Consider the following 16969-nt stretch of genomic DNA (forward strand, 5'->3'; position numbering starts at 1 on the left):
TGAACATTATTTTGCTGTGTTGACGTCTGTGCTCTCAATCCTTTCACTGTGGGGCTTCTTCTTGCACTAGTGCTGTTTCAACTGCTGCTTTTTAAGCACTTTCTTGTGGTGGGACTTCCCTTGTTTTCATAAAGTATTTTGTTTCTTTCTCAAGGCAACAGCATCCTTCATGTTCCAGATAGCTGCCCCATCCTGGCTGTTATGGAGACCCTGTGACTTCTGCTGATCTTGGTACCCAGTATTAATCAGTAAGTAGTTACCCAACACATGGCTTCCAGTTTCTTAGAGGGGGTTGGTTTATGGCATTCACTTCATTCATGGTGCCTGAAGTCCTTCATTTGTTATGCAGTGATTTACATTCTGCTGTCATCCAGGTTTAGTTTATGCTTCCCGAATTTTGGCTGAGTGGTGGTATTCCCTCTTGTCTTGGTCGCATACCTCTAAGTTGTCATGTATGTTTTCACCTCCTGTCAACATTCATGCGTTATGCACCCTTTTCCCAGGAAATCTCATGTGCCGATAACAGGCCAGCAGGTGTTTCCTATCAAATGTTGTAGCTGCTCCCCTCTTCTTCCAGTCTCACCTGCCTCTCCAAGGACAGGCAGGTTATATTCAGAATGTGCTGCAGAGTCATGATAAATAATAGCCTATAGCATAGGGAGCCTATAGCCTATAGCATCCCTGAAATATTGAGTTGCTTTTTTTGCAGTGATCGGTACGTATCCAGACTGTCATTTTCGTCCTTGTTGTACCCATTTTAGAGGTTTGGCTACTTTAAATCATACTCTTGTGTCAGACACTGAGGTTCCTTTACCTCTTTGCATCTCACTTGTGGAAGTGGCTGCTGAAATACCCGAGCTGTCAGTACAAGGACCTTGGGAGGTGACATTTTTGCAGTTTCCAGGATATAGCCCAGGTTCGCAGGAAAAAAATTCTTATCTGTTAGAAAAATCCCATTTTACTTGCCTCCGCTATGAAATGGATTGCACAGATATCAAGTTTTTTATTAAGTGAAACCATTTTCTGACTGATTTGCCAGCATGTCAACGACATAGAAAGAGAGACTTTGACCTTTTCTTTTGCATCTATAGTCAATCTGTATTTCTCCAACACTTGAGGTAGAAGACCTCCATATTTGACTAGTCCTACTGATGCAGGCAATGTTAGAGTCCAAATGGAAGCTGGCTTTTGCCCATCTTCTGTCTCATGAATACAGATTACTTTTCCCCCAGTTATCAGTTTTGAATGTCACAGGTTTTCCTTTGGCCCTGTGCAGCTAATTAGACCTAGGAAGCTAGCTGTATTGTGATCCTTCTCTTTGTACTGTACCGTAGCCAAGAAGAGTGCTGTGTCACTGCTGCCGCTCGAGTCTCTTTGGGGTGCTCTCCAACTGCAGGCACCATACGCCCTGTACTTTTCTGTTTGCTTATGCGTCATGCTTCTGCAAAATGGTTTACTTTGTGGTTGGAATCAAACAGCCTTATCAAAATGCAACTCTTCAATAAAGCTGAAATGAAACATTTGGACCTCATGAAAACAATGTTTTGCTATTTTGCATGGGGGAGTTTAGGAAGAAGGTGAACAGCTTCTCAGTTGTTGAGTCAGTATTTGTGGGGTGAGGGGGGAAAGGATCTCCCTAAATGACCAGAACATTATTTTCTTTGTTTTGATGGTCAGAATTGGAGACAATGTCAGAACACAAAGCTGCAAATACAGGAAGATCATATTTCAATCTAGATCCAAAAGCAAATTCACAGCTGTCTGTAAATTAAAACAAAGAACAGCTCAGTGACTTGGGAGCTTGCAGACATGTCGAGTTATGCATCTGCCCACACTTCAGGCTGATGGGGCACCAAGCAATCCTAACCCGCCAGGAGGATAGTTGTGTGCGTGTGGTGCTGAGTCCCAATAATAAGCCTTGCTAACAGGCAGCGAGTCCTACATCAAGGGTAACACCTACATAACATAGTGCCATGGCTCCCAGGCCAAGGCTGCCTCATATACATACGTGCATCCATGTTCAAAATGATTCTCACCTGCCTACAGGGCTAGATTTTTAAAGGGTGCCAAAGGATGCAGATAGAGAACTCGATGGGAGTGGGGCACTGAAAACAGCACTGGGAACGAATTTGCCTCTATAGGTCCTGAACGTGTTTGGAAATCTGGTTACGTTTCAAGCATAATAATGACTTTGGCAAAAGTAAGTTTGGTTACTTGATCCTACAGATAATTGTTTGATTTTTACCTGAGATGACATTCATGAAAGACAAATTTTATTTTTGCTCATATTTTCTCCTAATTGTTTACGATGCAATTGAGTATGACAGAATTTGTGAAAAATATTCTAATTAAAAGAATGACTGTAAAACCTGTATCTTCACCTGTAGTGGTAAAAAGATTCTTTTAAGTAACATTCTTTATCCATATTAGTTCTTTCTTCATCAAATGTTCATTCACAAATTCTTTCTTGCTCGTACTGGATTTCATAATTGAAAGAAATAATATTTCAGAAATAATATTAATAGAAAATAATGTTTGCTCATCTTATAATTATTTTCAAATACTGATGGAATTTATTATTTTTTGTGGTAAATGTAGAAATAAAATTTACTGATTGGTAGGGGGAAAAAAAAGTAATTTTTCTTGTAATACCCACACATACATTATAATAACAAATTATTGCACATGGGTGTAGGTGTATAAAGGAAAAATAGAGGGTTTCTTATCTCATAGAGATGATTATGTTTTGAATTATCTTGCATACATCTAATATGCCAGGGGCATCTTGGGAGCTAATCAACACCTGCAAATCTCACAAAAATTAATAGATCCAAGTTTATAAGATATTTCTTTTGACTTAGGCCCAGTTTGCACTTAGATTTTACAAACTAATGAAGGTATACCAGAGGGGACAGAGTTTATACCTGCAAAGTGTACATTAAACTCATTCCTTGAACAGAACAGAAATATGCTTTATTGAAAGTGTAGCTGCATCTATACTACAGCTCTAACTGCTGTAGCTAAATTTTTAAGCTTAGTAGCAAAAAAAAAAAAAATCAAAAAAATAAGGACCAAAGTGACTTGCTGTGGTACAACAGAGGAGCTAGAGGAAGCTGCTACAAGTCTTGAACATCACCAGGCTGTAAATGCACGGTGATGGCAAGTGATGGGCAATGGCCATTTGAATCTTCCACAACACCCACACGAGTGTCAAAATGGCACCAATGGCTAAAATCTGATCAAAGCTTTTGGACAAGGACCCAGTGAGCTTTCGGAGGACTGTTTTGGGGCCAGCCCCCGCCCATCTCCCATTCCCAATCACACTAATCATGAAGAGGAGACGATCAGTCTCACTCAGGGAGGACTGGAGATTTCTCCCAGCCGTAAAGTGTCCTGAGAGGTACCAAGACTTCCTCCACTGACCCCCGTGAAAGCCAGCACTGCTCTGGCACCCTGAGAGGAGCATTAGTAATCACCCTGCAGATATTATGTCATCTGGATGTATTACCTGATGGACAGACACATCTCTCTTCAATGTTCTCTCAAACCTCACTAAAACTTGGGACAATGGCTCTCCAGGCATACCAAGTTCAGGTATGCAGAGCAGAAGGCCTGTTAGATGTATACAGAGGAACACCCACAAGGGTGTCCAAGGAGGAAAAGACGACAAGCACAGCAACCTGGAAAGCTAATCACTTACAGTCACTTATCCAGGGCTTTTATGGGCTCTGCTGAGTTTGACCTCTCCGCATTAGCAATTGGTTAGACAATGTAACTAGGAAGAGGGGAAATATCCCTTTCCCATCTATCACACGGCAAGGAGGCTCCTTACAGCTCCCCTTCGGCACCTAAATCAGGAGATCTGCAGCAGCTACCCTCCCTTAAAGATTTCACTGTTCAGAAACATCGACGGGTTTCATGGTTGCAGTGGCTCATTGCAGGAAGTAAGTTAATGGGAAAAACAGCTGAGGAGGTGATTAAAAAGAAGAAAAAAAAAAAAAATTAGCAGTCTTAGTATCTTAGACCACATATTTGCACTCCGTTCTTCTAACAAAAGACATGATGAGCTTGCACGTGCGCACACACGCACACGCTCATGCTTATTCTATGCTTTTTCGCCTCATCTGGCAGCCGCTTTCCGGTCCAGCAGACACTAACATCTAATGAGTCAAACTTCCCATTTTCAGACTAATCAGTCGGCTGCACTAATTGCAAATGCAAATATGCAAATTTATATTAATTAATTACTCTGCTAATTAGTTCTGTGGTCTTTTTGGGGTAATAAATCATTGTGCAGTGGAAGGGAAACACGTCCTGTCCCATTTCACTCCACATAAAAATTTAATGTACTCATTGAAGAAAATATATAAAAAAAAAACCTATCCCGATAGCTCTGCTTCTACTGATGAGTCCCCTACAGAAAGGTATGATTGTAAGAAGGCTTTCACATCTCCAGCAAATGCCATCACTAAGGTGCCTGTTAGCAATTTAATTATCACATTATGAGCTCCAGGAAAAGCCAGTTTGCTGTGCTGCAGGCTGTGACTCTGAGCTCCATAGTTCACACATTTTGCAGCAATTGCTGTTTATACATACATGAAAGATAATCTGGAGGAAAGCATTCGGTTTGCTCTACCTGAATGGACTGCTAAAGCTTGCGCTCAAATCCCAGGAAGCTGGAGCTGCTAAAACCATCTTGACTATATACGCTTTGGTCCTGCAGCCTCACGAGATCACATTTGAATGGGTGGTCAGGAAAAATGAAGAGTAGCTGAAGAAAAAATTGTTTGCAGAGCCCTTCCCTGACCTTGAATTTTACTTTGGCTCTGATTCATTTCAACGGGGAACTTTTGATTCGCAGCCAGTGCCACCACTCCCTCGCACCCTTCCCGTCCCCAGCATGCCCTGGGAATGGGGAGGGCCACTCAATTGCCGCCCCACTGGTGGTCTGCCCAGCCTCATGGGATCTGCGGTCTTCCTCCCCCACAGTGACATCTGGAAGGTGCAGTTAGTTCCCCACACTGACTTCGCGCCCCGGCAATAGCACACAGGGCAGTGCGCTGGTGGAGGCTCAGTACCAAATCCCATCAGTATGTGGATGTCAGTGTGTCAGGTGGCTCAGCTTATTCTACATCTTCCTCCTTTTAGGACAGGAGAAAAACATCATAACAAACATAGCATAACAAACCCAACAGCACCTGGCTGTGAAAAGAGAGTCACTGAGTCCCCTCATCATATGGACCTACACCAACTCACAGCAATGGTGCACAGTTCATTGCAGGCATCCCAGGAGCCAAAGGCTCTCCTAAGAGATTTAAAAAGGCATTAAGTAAAGTGCATCCTCTTATCTCACACAAGTTAAGGTTAACTAGAAACGCAGCATCTCCCACAGCTCTCAGAAGGTTTCTTCATCCTCCACTTGCTTACTTTTCACTGTTATATACCATCATTTCAATAAATGTGAAATGTTCACAGAGCATTTTCTTGGGAGTTTGAATGTGATCAAGTGGGTTAATCCGCCTCATAGAGATAGGCTGAAAACCAGAAAAAGATGTTATAAAAGCCAACAATGCTCTTCCTATATCTCTGAGATTCAGGCATCTCACATGTAAAAAGCCTTCTGATATAAAAAAAAAAAAAAGAAGAAAAATCATTAGCAAATGTTTTGCTTTATGTGTTGAATTATTGGGTCTAAATTGAAACAATAAATGAGGTTTACAGGTAATTAAATTCCAAGAGCCTTTATCATGCTGGGTTTAACCAGAATTTGAGCTGTATATTTTTCTCATAGTTTGGAACCCTAGGATAGCTTCTTTCTTATTTATTTATCTTTCCTACACAAACACTGGAATAGAATACTGTTGAACTGATAATCTGAAGTCATGTGACTTAGGTTCTGGGAAACAGGGGAAACAAAAAAGATCTAAACCAACTTAAATTGACCAGGCAGTTTACGGAACAGCCAAAGATAAAATTTATTTTTAAAAAGTTGCCACCTTTGCTTGAAATACTAATATGCACTAACGGCTATGCCATTTAACATCATGCAAATTAAAATATTTATTTAAAAGCAAACCACCTTTGTGATCTTTCTAGGTTTGCAGGATCCTGGAGTCACATGGGATCCAGATTGTTTGTTATAGAGTACAGTCCTCCCCACCTGCCGTGAGTTTTGCCTGATATTTAAAGAACAGCTTCTTTTTTTTTTTTTAAACCCTACAAGTTTTCAGAGATTAATATGTAAAGATTTTGACAAAACTCCACAGGTAACTCTTTAATAATGAATAGGTACGAGACAGTAATGGGACTTTGTTCTGGTTGTCTGTAGTGTTCTTTAAAGAGTTACATTTAAATCATAATTGCACAGGGACATGAGATATAACTTAAGACATTTGACAAAGTCTCTAGACCCTTTGATGGGTTAGCTTCAATTAGAAAGCTTCAACAGCACATGCATCTTCTGCAAACTGCAGTAGGCTTCCTCACGGCAGGCACTGTGAACAGTTTTCTTTTTTTTCTTTTTTCTTTATTGTGTTCATAAAATAGCTAAGAAAGTTTTATCAATACTTATTTCTGAGGAATATTGTCTTGATTCAGGATACTTACATATAGTCAGAAAAAAGTGATGCTAATAAAAATTCCATCATCACAGCCTATATTTATTCCCTTTCAATTACTTCTGGCTGATATTTATGCTCCTGTCAGGGCTGTGAAATTAAGACTTTTCTTAACATATAGGACAGCAAGGCCCATTTGGCATCCAAGACGAAACCCAGATGAGTGTTAAGATTGACAGTGTTTTCACCCTTATAATTAGCTATTCACACAAATGGGGTTTTAGTTTGCACTTATGCTTAGAATATGGCACTTCTTCATACAGAGAGCAGCATTCACATGTTAACATTTTCACTTTTGTTTTTTGTTGGCAAGTAAACCAGCATACTTGCTATTGACTTCTGTTAGTGTTTTGCTATATATTATTCACTATTTATTAGTGCCTTGTTTAAAAAGAATTTAACGTGAGCAAGGCACTAACAAGAAGTGCAGTGATGCCCCTTTCCTGTGCCCTGCTCCCGCCTAGAGTCACTCTGCTGCTTCCAGGTGAATGCTTTCCACACGCATAGCGCCGGGGCACCGCTTGCCAACATCTTTTTTTTTTTAAGGGTTAAAGACCCCCCTCCCTTGCTGAGGGAAGGATGGGTGGCCCCAGTGCAACAGAGCACGTACCACAGCGAGCTAGTTTGCAGCCTTGTCCTCAGTTGCGCGCTGACTCAGTGATGTCTGGAGGAAGGGCACAGAAGTAGGAAACCTTATGGCAGTACCGCAACCATTGCCAGAAATTCATCAGGGATTGTGATGGGTTCTGAAGAAGGTCCTGTTTGTTCTAAATTGAGGAATAAAAGGCTCAGTGGTGGAAGAAAAGGCAAAAGGACAGCTAAAACATTGCTGTTTTGCTAGATCTGAGGTGCAACTGATTTGCTCATACACATTAAGAGTTTTAAACAGAAAAAAAACAAAATAAAGCATCCTAAATGAACTGTGCTAGATTAAGAACATCCTAAATGTACTTAGGCTAGAGAGCTCACTGCCACAAGAATTGGATTTCAGAAATGTATGTTTGCAAAAAGGAATTGATATGCATATCAGAGTTACCATAATTAATTACAATAACGTTTTCGGGTCATGCTTCAGGGCTCACAGAATCCAGCAACTGTTAGAGAACGGGCTGAGACTTAACAAGGGTAATCTCTTTTTAACCTTCATGTACACACTTTAGGGGTCTCTCTTCAGCAATGGCTATTGCCAGAAAATAAATACGAGATGAGACCAACCTTTGGTCTAAACAAACAGGAAAAATCCCTGTGTTCTCAGCTGTGGACTATATCCCTGCGTGGTCCTTCCTTTTACAGGAATGGATGGCTTTTGGCAGTTGAGTAAGTCTCTTTCCTAATTCTTTATAAGGCTAGAATAAAAAGGGGATGAAAAAAAGATAAGGAAAACTTGATCACTTGAGCAAAAGAGGTGGCATAATACACAAGCTCTTTTGCACCGAACTAATTAATTAATATTGTTCATCTCTTTAAAAACAATTGCATCTACAAGGGACAAGAGGACAACTATCAGGCTAGATTAAAATGAAGATTACATATAAAATCACTGGGGGAAAAAAAGGAGAACAGACTAATGGTGGAGAAAAGGCACAGAGAAGCCCTAAAGGCAAACAATAGAATGAATAAGTATGGTAACTGCAAACCACCTAAGCAAAAAATAAAAATAATGATTGGGGAAATAGCAGTAAAATGGGAAAATCATTTGTCTATACTGAAGCTCCACAACTGCAGTTCTTTGCCTCCAGGCACTCCAAGCACAAGGTTGCCTTCTCACCCAAGTGGTAAGATATCCGGAGAAGCAAACCGAGACTGTTGTTCATCTCTTAGAGGAGCAGAGCGATGCCTCCCTCTCTGCTCCCACATCGATGCAGCACCACCACCATAGCTCAGAGAGGGCAGCTACATGGGGAACCAGACTTGAGGCCGGGCAGGGGGGATATAATGATATATAGCAACAGTGGGAGCCCAGGGCTTGGACGCTGCCGTTGCAGCTGCCCAGGAAGGCAGCAGCAACAAGCATCTCTGATGCAAATTAAGGCGTGAAGCAGGTCAGTGCTTCAGGACTGGGGACTTCCACTGGTGCAGGTCAGAAAACTGGAACTGAACCACCACATCCCTACCAGAGATAAAAAGGTCTGGCTTACTTTCTTTTATTGCATTTCGAAGTCCTTTGCTCACCTTTGTTGGGGGATACTTCACTATACTACACTGAGGCAGAAACGCTGAGCCTGCTATGTGACAGGTTAAAATGGAGTTGTGGTTGCAAGGCACCTTGAGAAAGTTAAAGCTAAACCAAAATCAGAGTATTCTTCCAGTGAGTTATCCCCAAATTTCCGTGTTTGTTTTCAATCCCAGCCATGATGAAAGGTTGCAATATTTGGTTGATATACTCCCCAACAGTATTTTAAACTGAAAAACTACATTTAAATTTCAGAAGCTGAACCTTTACAGCTTTGACATACAAAGTAGGAAACAACAACTCATTGCCAGACACTTAAAACAGAGAAGCGCCTATTTCTCTGATGACACATCGTGGTACAGATGGATGGTCGTTCAGAGGCAGGATTGCACTGCGCCCTGGAAAATGCATTATGGCCACAGAACAAAAGCCATAAAGAAGAGTTGGGGCCCACACCACGGCTCCCATGACCCAATGTGTCTTCTAGGACAGGACACATTGACGTTTAACTGACTAGAGAAATACACATTTTGGGGCAGCCCAATGAACTGATTATTCCTGTTGGGATTTATTGACCTCATAAAGGACTGGTTTCGGCTTTCTGAGCAGATAGTCAACAGATTTCACTAACGACGAAACACACCCAAGTGTGATTTGTGAGAACAGCTTTATCACAAGGAAATTGTTCTGGCAAAGAATTTCCAACCAGCTCTAGTCCTGACCCTGCAAAGGCTTAGAGTGGAATTTGGTTTATCTAACATCAGGCACCAAAAAAATTGTCTGTCCTAAGCAGGTTGTCTAACACATGCACAGAATTAGTGGAAAGTAGTGGAAGGTGATTCATTGCACTTTTAGTTTAGACACCCCTGGAGAAGATGGTGCCGCCTCTTCCCATTCTCTAAAAGCAAGCTTAGACAGGTGGCTTTCACTCAGGCAGCTACTGGGCAGTAAGCTGGGGGTATGCGAGTCCTTGCACAGCTTCACAGGTACGTGCAGGGTTGTTATTCATTGCCCGTCTAACATGATGCTGGTGCTGAGTGAAGTCCACCTGGAGCTGAGCTCAGTGAAAAGCCCCTGCCCTCACTGTCATCCTTAGCGTCACCATGGTTGCATGTGTCTGCCTGGACAAAACGGAAATAATAAAGTTTCAGGCTCTGTAATATTAAGTGGCAAAGACCTGAAGCTATGGCATGAAATATGTGGCTGAGAGCAAAGGCTGCAGCAGCCTAAGAAGACAGGAATCTCTTTTCATTTCCTAATCGGAAAAACTCACTGAAAATGGGACTGACGGATTTGGAATAAACTTTTGATGGGATTTTAAATGTCCTAGTAGTCTCAAGTTGACTTGACCACATTGCCTATAGTGTTTAGGCAGCTCAAACCCAAAGCCTTGAAATGAGTGTACTGGTACTTAAATAAAGAAAAATAGGTCCACGGTCATTAAAAATCCCTAAAAAAAACCCTAAATCAACTAGGATTTTGGGAAGATTCTTACATGTTTAAAAAGGTTTGCTTTGGAAGAAAAGTTTTTTTTGTTGTTCTTGTTAACTAATTACTAATTTTTAGTTCCTCTTTTAATTTTTCATTTTAATTACCCTCTAATGTAAAGAGCAGAGAGGAAAATGGTTTTGTATGTAGTTCTTTAACATTCACTACCTAGCTTACTTAGTGAAAAACTGAATTAAAATGCTCGCTTTCAGTTAAATCATTTTTTCATCAGTTAATTTCTTTTACTGTATCTTAATTATTTTCCTTTTTCAGTGTTTTACTTATCCAAGATCACATCTTAGCTTTGAGCAGTAACATGATAAGAACTATGACGGTTAGGTTTGTAACTGATTCTTAAATCCCTTTTGCTATATAAAGCATGTAAATTCACACCTTTTTTTCTGTAAAAGCAAAGACACACGTGTCATATTTGACTACAGCATCACATAAACAGAAGTTAAATAAAGCATTAGTGTACAAAATGCCATTTGATCAAGGCAAAGGTTTCTTGACCATACACTTAGAAGACGCAATTTAAACATCTGACTTCCTTGAAGATGAATTATTCGGTTTCTCTGGAATAGAAGAGGCAGCACAGTTGGGTCTGGATGGATTTTATCAGACTGTGAACTAGCTGTGCTGTAAATAGAGAAACACTTGAGCTAGATCAGGCTGGAGAGGAACAGAAAAATGTTTACGCTATGTGCATTACCAAGAGGACATCCGCATGCTCCATAGACAACAGTATGACTGACCTTTCTTTTTCCTGCTCTGCCCTCAGTCTATCCTCTTCTAGCTCACACCACCATTGCCCCAGATAAATAATAATCAGAACCATCACTCTTGCCTCAATCTACCACCGGTAAGAGATTTCAGAAAACAATCAGCCCAGCTGGAGAAAACATCGAAGTGGAAAATATATTTGTACCTAGGAAACATTATGTTTGTACTTGGGACTTAGACACATCAGGCTGTCCCGTGCTTCTCTAGCCGCCTGAGCACCCTTTTTTCCTAATCGCTTGCAGATATAAACTGGGCTCTGTGCGCATGCTAGCGGTGTACATGGAATTCACAGCAATATTCACAGCATCCACCTCTGGGAACTTGTCCCTTATGGTTTCAGTCAGGAACAGATGTTTTAAGTACGTAGTTTGAATAGAAGTTTCTTTATTTTCATTTGAGGTTGAAAAATAAAATTGTTTTGCTCCACGATCTTCTCATTACCTGAAAGTTAGAATTAGGTTGATGGGAAGGGCAAATGTGCACGTGGGTTAGATCCAGAGACTGAAAGTTACGGAGCGCTCAGTCTATTTCCCACTGTATGTCTGACTCACCATGGGAACTTGAGCGGTAGCTCCTCCATCTGTGGAACACTGAACTCACTGAACCAGCAGGCGCTGAAGCTTAATTTCAGTATGTACGGTGCTGTGAGATCTTTATTTGCCATGTGTTGTAAGAAGTGCAAAGTAACTTTCACAGTACCAAAAGTAAAAGCAAGTAAAGTGGATTTCTCTTGCACATTTCCGTTAAGAAGTCCTCGGTGCTTTGAGTACCTTTTCCAGCCACTGATGGGATTTTGCCATTTTAATAGTAGCACACACACAAAAGTTCCAAGTTTTTATTCCACAATGCTACTTTTGTGCGTAAACTGTTATTAACTTTGCATCAACGTCTCCACAGATTAAACAGTCCCTAAGTACACATTGACAGCATGGATTGTTATGGTTATGGACCCTTAACAATTAAAATGGGAGGGGAAGGGGGTTGCATGTGTGTGTATTCATCTCCTTGCTCCCTCTCTTTCACAAACTATAAGGTTTAATAGCAATTAACACTAGACCAGAGCACTTCTAAATTAACGATAGCCCTGCCAATTCTAATTGGTATTCTAATTAGTCTGACAATTCTACTAATTAAGAACATTAAACTTTTTAACAAAGGTGATCTTTTTTGTGTTGTGTTTGGCAAAATGGAATTGAGGGTATAGGGGACCCTGAACTGCTACTTCAGAGAATTGCTGATGATTAAAGAAAAAAAAAAAAAAAAAGATTTGGGGAGCATGTAGAAATGTTTATATATGGTAGTTAAATAACAAGAATAGGTTATCTGAATTATAGGATATAGTACATGATAGAGAAATAGATTAATAAAGTGAAAACTGCAAATCCAGAATACATGGCTGAAAGAGGTTTGCCTTTTGGAAACACTGATTTAGCTCAGGTGCCATAGGGATTTTGGTACAGTAGGCAAACTGAGACATTCCTTTGTTTGGCAAAAGCTCGCATTTCTAAATTTGCTTTCCTTCAGAAATGAAACAAAAGCAAAGAAAAAAAAAAGTGTTCCACAATGCAAAATGTTCAGTAAATATTTGTTTCATATCAATTGAAATGTCTCATTTTGAAAAAAAAAAAAGGCTCTGGTTTTGATTTTATGTACTATATGTGATTTTGAAAAGAAGTATCCTTTTGAATCCCTTTGAAATTAATTAAAGTCCTTACGTTTCCTAAAAGTCTTCTTCTCAGAATAAAACTTCATTATAATGCACTTAACACACAAAGTTTTATGCTGAAAAGAATACGCAATCTTCTGAAAGAAAACACGTTCCATTTTCTGCCACTTTATGTTACAAGGTCAAACTGCAAGTATCTTATTCATAATAAAGATTTCTGTTTCCACGGGAGCATTTGCACAGTCTTTGCAAAAAATTCATTTATGTTAGTTGGTGTTGCAAGAGGTGAATGAATAACAAACTGAATGTGAAACATGGAAAGCAATATTTACTCCAAACCCCACCAACCTGAACCTCACAGATTTTACTCTTCCAACACCCAGGCTTCGAGGCAGAGTGCAGAAGCTCTGAATCTCTCAGAATTTGGCCCCGTGCTGTAACACCAAGTGCATTTCCTCCATCACTTCACCAAATTACTATTGCATTGCCTGTATTCACACCGTTTGAGGGCTTAGATGTACAGGGAGAGACGGCTGTTCCAGTCACCATCTGCTGGTGACAACAAATGTTCTCCACATGGCTGTCTTCAAAATTCATAGCAAAGTATCCTTTTGAGATAAATTTTACCTAGATGGCTTTACATAGTGAGATGCCTTACAGGTCCAAATACAGAATGCAGAAGCCAGCACACCTCTCTAGGCAGAAAGTGCACTTCAAATTTCAACCCAAGCCATGCATAAAACTCCTGAACACAAGAATGAGGCCCTGAACATATTATAGTGCACTCTTCAGAATGCATCTCTGAATGCTTTGTAAAGTGCATAATTTTTCTCTCCTGGTCACACTGCAATAATAATGAATCAAACTGCAATAAGTATTTCTCAAAAAATAGCAACTGAATTAAAGATGATCATGAAGAAACCAAAATAAGGCCAGATACATACTGGCTGACACTATGAACAATACCACAGCAAAAAAAAAGGAAAAGAAATGTTTCCTAACTTGCAAAAATATATGCATATTCAGTACTGTTTTTGCTGACCAATGACTGTTTTAGCATTTTGCAAACGATGTCTTCTATGACCTTTCCTCATTACTTCAAGAGCTTAAAGGGTCAGGCACCCAGTAAGGCCACGCAAGCCAGGTAGAAAGTCAGCTTACATGGCAACTAGCACAACAGAGGGGAAATGCAAGCAGGATTCGGGCTCCCTTCTTAGAAAAGGGAATTTAGCCAGAAAAAAGGGCTTTTTGCCAAACTTCCAGGTGCATTCTGGCCATGGTTGCTTTAAACTATTCAGGGATTCAAGCCAGTCCTCAGCCATCCCAAGGACTGAAAAGAAAACTCCAGGCTGCCAAAAGATACTACTCGATTTCCTTTGCACACCCTGTAAGGCGAGACCACTTTGCAGAGCGGTTACCTCCAAAAACAACACTGTGTGCTCAAGGCTGTAGCATGAAGCACTGATTTTCGTGATGCCTGGTGCCTGAGGAAGCTGGCAAGCTGTAGGGCTTACACAACTCCTTAGAGATTACGCAGACATAAGAGATGGTAAGAGACGGAAATTACTGAAACTACTGTTTGCTTCAGCTCGTACTTAAATACGTGATAACCTCACTTCTCTTTATGGCAGATCATAACTTCATGTTGATTCTGGCAAATTTTACTGGCGTTATTAGACAATGCTGCTTCTTAGAGGTTGTCCACAGATCTTACCAAAAACATCTATGCAGGTATAAGCAAAATCCTCTCTTGAGTTCTACTTCTTTCAGTTGTGTACTTGAATAGACAGGAACCATCGCTCTTTTCTTAATCTTTTCTTCTTTACTCTGTCCTAGGAAAATTATGAGGCTTGCAATGGGGATCTAAGAAATTTACAGCTTACAACATCAGTGTGTCCACTTGCCCAAGAAATTTGGTGAAAAACACCAAATTTATAAAATTATAAAAACACCAATTTATAAAAAACACCAATTTATAAAAACCAAATGGGTTTTTATAAAGATAAGAAACATCAGTTACTCTAAAAGTAGTTCTGCAGCTAGAAGTAATAGAATTGTTCATTTATCACTGAAAAAATGTTCTTTAAACATCAATTTTCCAAAATGTTTTTGGAAAAAGATCATTACAGCCCAATCTGAATTCAGCACCATTTTACAGCTGAGCTGAAATTGGCTGTGCCTTTCACTTTCTCAGAAGCCTAGGGATTGAATCCAGAAAACAGGTTTATAAAATCCTGTTCTATTTGCGGTCAAATTCTGCCAGTGAATCTCCAGTACTATCAGGGGAAAATTGATCCTGTGGGTAAAACCCCTCAAATGACCTGGCTTCCACTCTCAGCTGTGACAAACTTTGTGTGTCTTGAGGTAAAACGTGATGGTCAAGATCCTCCGAAGTATATTACTGACTATCTTCCACTGCCTTCAAACCAGTGAAGATACGTATAGTTTTCTGTAACAGGAAAAACAGGATGGCTAAAGGATCTGATGACTTGACACTTCATCTAATCTACTTTTGAAAAATAATTTCTGGATTGTTTATCAAATAGACATCGGGTTCTTGATTACTCCTAACATTTGCATCGGACATTTTAAATCAGTGGAACAAGTTCAGCATATGTGCCGTAAGATCCTTGTGCCTCCCTTTTCCTTCTGGAAAGTAGCATTTCCCTGCTTCATAGGAGTGTTACAAAGATAAACATTCAATTCTGACACTGGCTTAGGTTTGTTTGGTTTGTTGGTTTGGTTTTTTTTTTAGCCCAAAGTTATCTTTATTTTCAGTAAGGAAAGAGCTGCAGTAAGCTGGAGCTGGTTTTTAAGTTACTTAAAAACCCAGTAAGGTTTTTAAGTACATGCATTATCACATGTTGCAGAAGCTGGTTGGCAATTGCAGATGCTAGGAGGAGACAAAAGTGTAACGCAGGTTTGGGAAATGTGAGGGAGGCCATAGTTCATTAACAGCTTGGGATGCTTGATTGCACAGCTTTTCTGCTTTTTGAATGGAAAATTTACTTATCTTCATCAGACCAGTATCTCAGGAAGAGCCCTGTCCAAGGAGGGTTATAAATTCAGATAATAGAAGGCAAACCAAAAGGAGCAGATATTCCCATTACAGTAAGCCTGAGTCATCCTGCCCCACACTTAATATTGTTTCATAAAAACAAGCACTTCAGCTGAGCTGTACTGTTAAGAAACTACCTGCATATTTGTATATAAAGAGAGAGAATAAAGGTTTCATAGGCAACTGTAGCTCTGGCATTTCCTACTGTCAGCTACTCAACTTCTCCACTTTAATAATGTGCTTTCAAACTAGGTTTAAAGGAATTGCTATTTCTAAGGTCTTTTTTTTTTTTTTTCCTAAGATATTCCGATGTTATTTCAGTATGCTGCTAAAATTTGCCTGAGGTGTGCACGCAAGAGAAAGGAAATGATGATTCTTAGGAGCTCACAGCTCACCTGAACCTGGATAAAATTTCATGGGGGTAAAGAAAAGTCATTTCTCCAGCCTAAGGGCTTTCTCCCTGCTGAGTTTCAAAGGTCTGCTGCAAATAATGGAAATGTCAGCGTTCCTCATAAACTTTGCAAGGATCTTTTCCAAAGTTCCCCTTACAAAACATCCTATAATTTCCTGGGAGGGAACTGTCCACCAGAAGTTGATGTTACTCTTAGGTTTTGTTTTGCACTTCCGTCAAGTCAGTGTTAATTCAACTTCTCTGTTTCCTCGCATCTCACATTTAATTTAGAGCATGCTGCGTAGTCCTAAGCAAACTGCTCATCTCGGCGTGTGCTTTCTGTAAGGCTGTTCTGCTCTTCTAACTGAGTTGGCACCGTCACCATGTGCTCAGAGCTCCCACCACTTCCCAGAGCGTCTTTGCCCCAGTGCTGTCTCGCCACGTAGAGCTCAGCGCGTTGTCGCTCCCGCACAACGGATAATCCTCTCACAGGGAGAAGGCTGCAGGAAGGGAGAAAAAGTATCAGGAACACCCACACGGGTGATCTAGGGAGAATATCCCATCAGGCGCCTCTTGCTGGGGGAGATTTGCAGCGCGGAGAGGAAAGCAGCCCATCAGGCTCAGAGATTTTGCAAGGAAAGAGGGCCCCCAGTTTATGGACGAAAAAGCATGCATCATAGCCATTGGGTCTGCTTGGGGAAGGAGAAGAAGCGCAGGTCTCTTCTGGGGTCACGCACACCCACACTACCTCTTCTAGAAGGGACTGGCTGCAAGGTCCATCCCAAAAAACACA

The sequence above is a fragment of the Pygoscelis adeliae genome, unplaced genomic scaffold (assembly GCF_000699105.1).
Source record: "Pygoscelis adeliae isolate BGI_AS28 unplaced genomic scaffold, ASM69910v1 Scaffold194, whole genome shotgun sequence".
NCBI lineage: Eukaryota > Metazoa > Chordata > Aves > Sphenisciformes > Spheniscidae > Pygoscelis > Pygoscelis adeliae.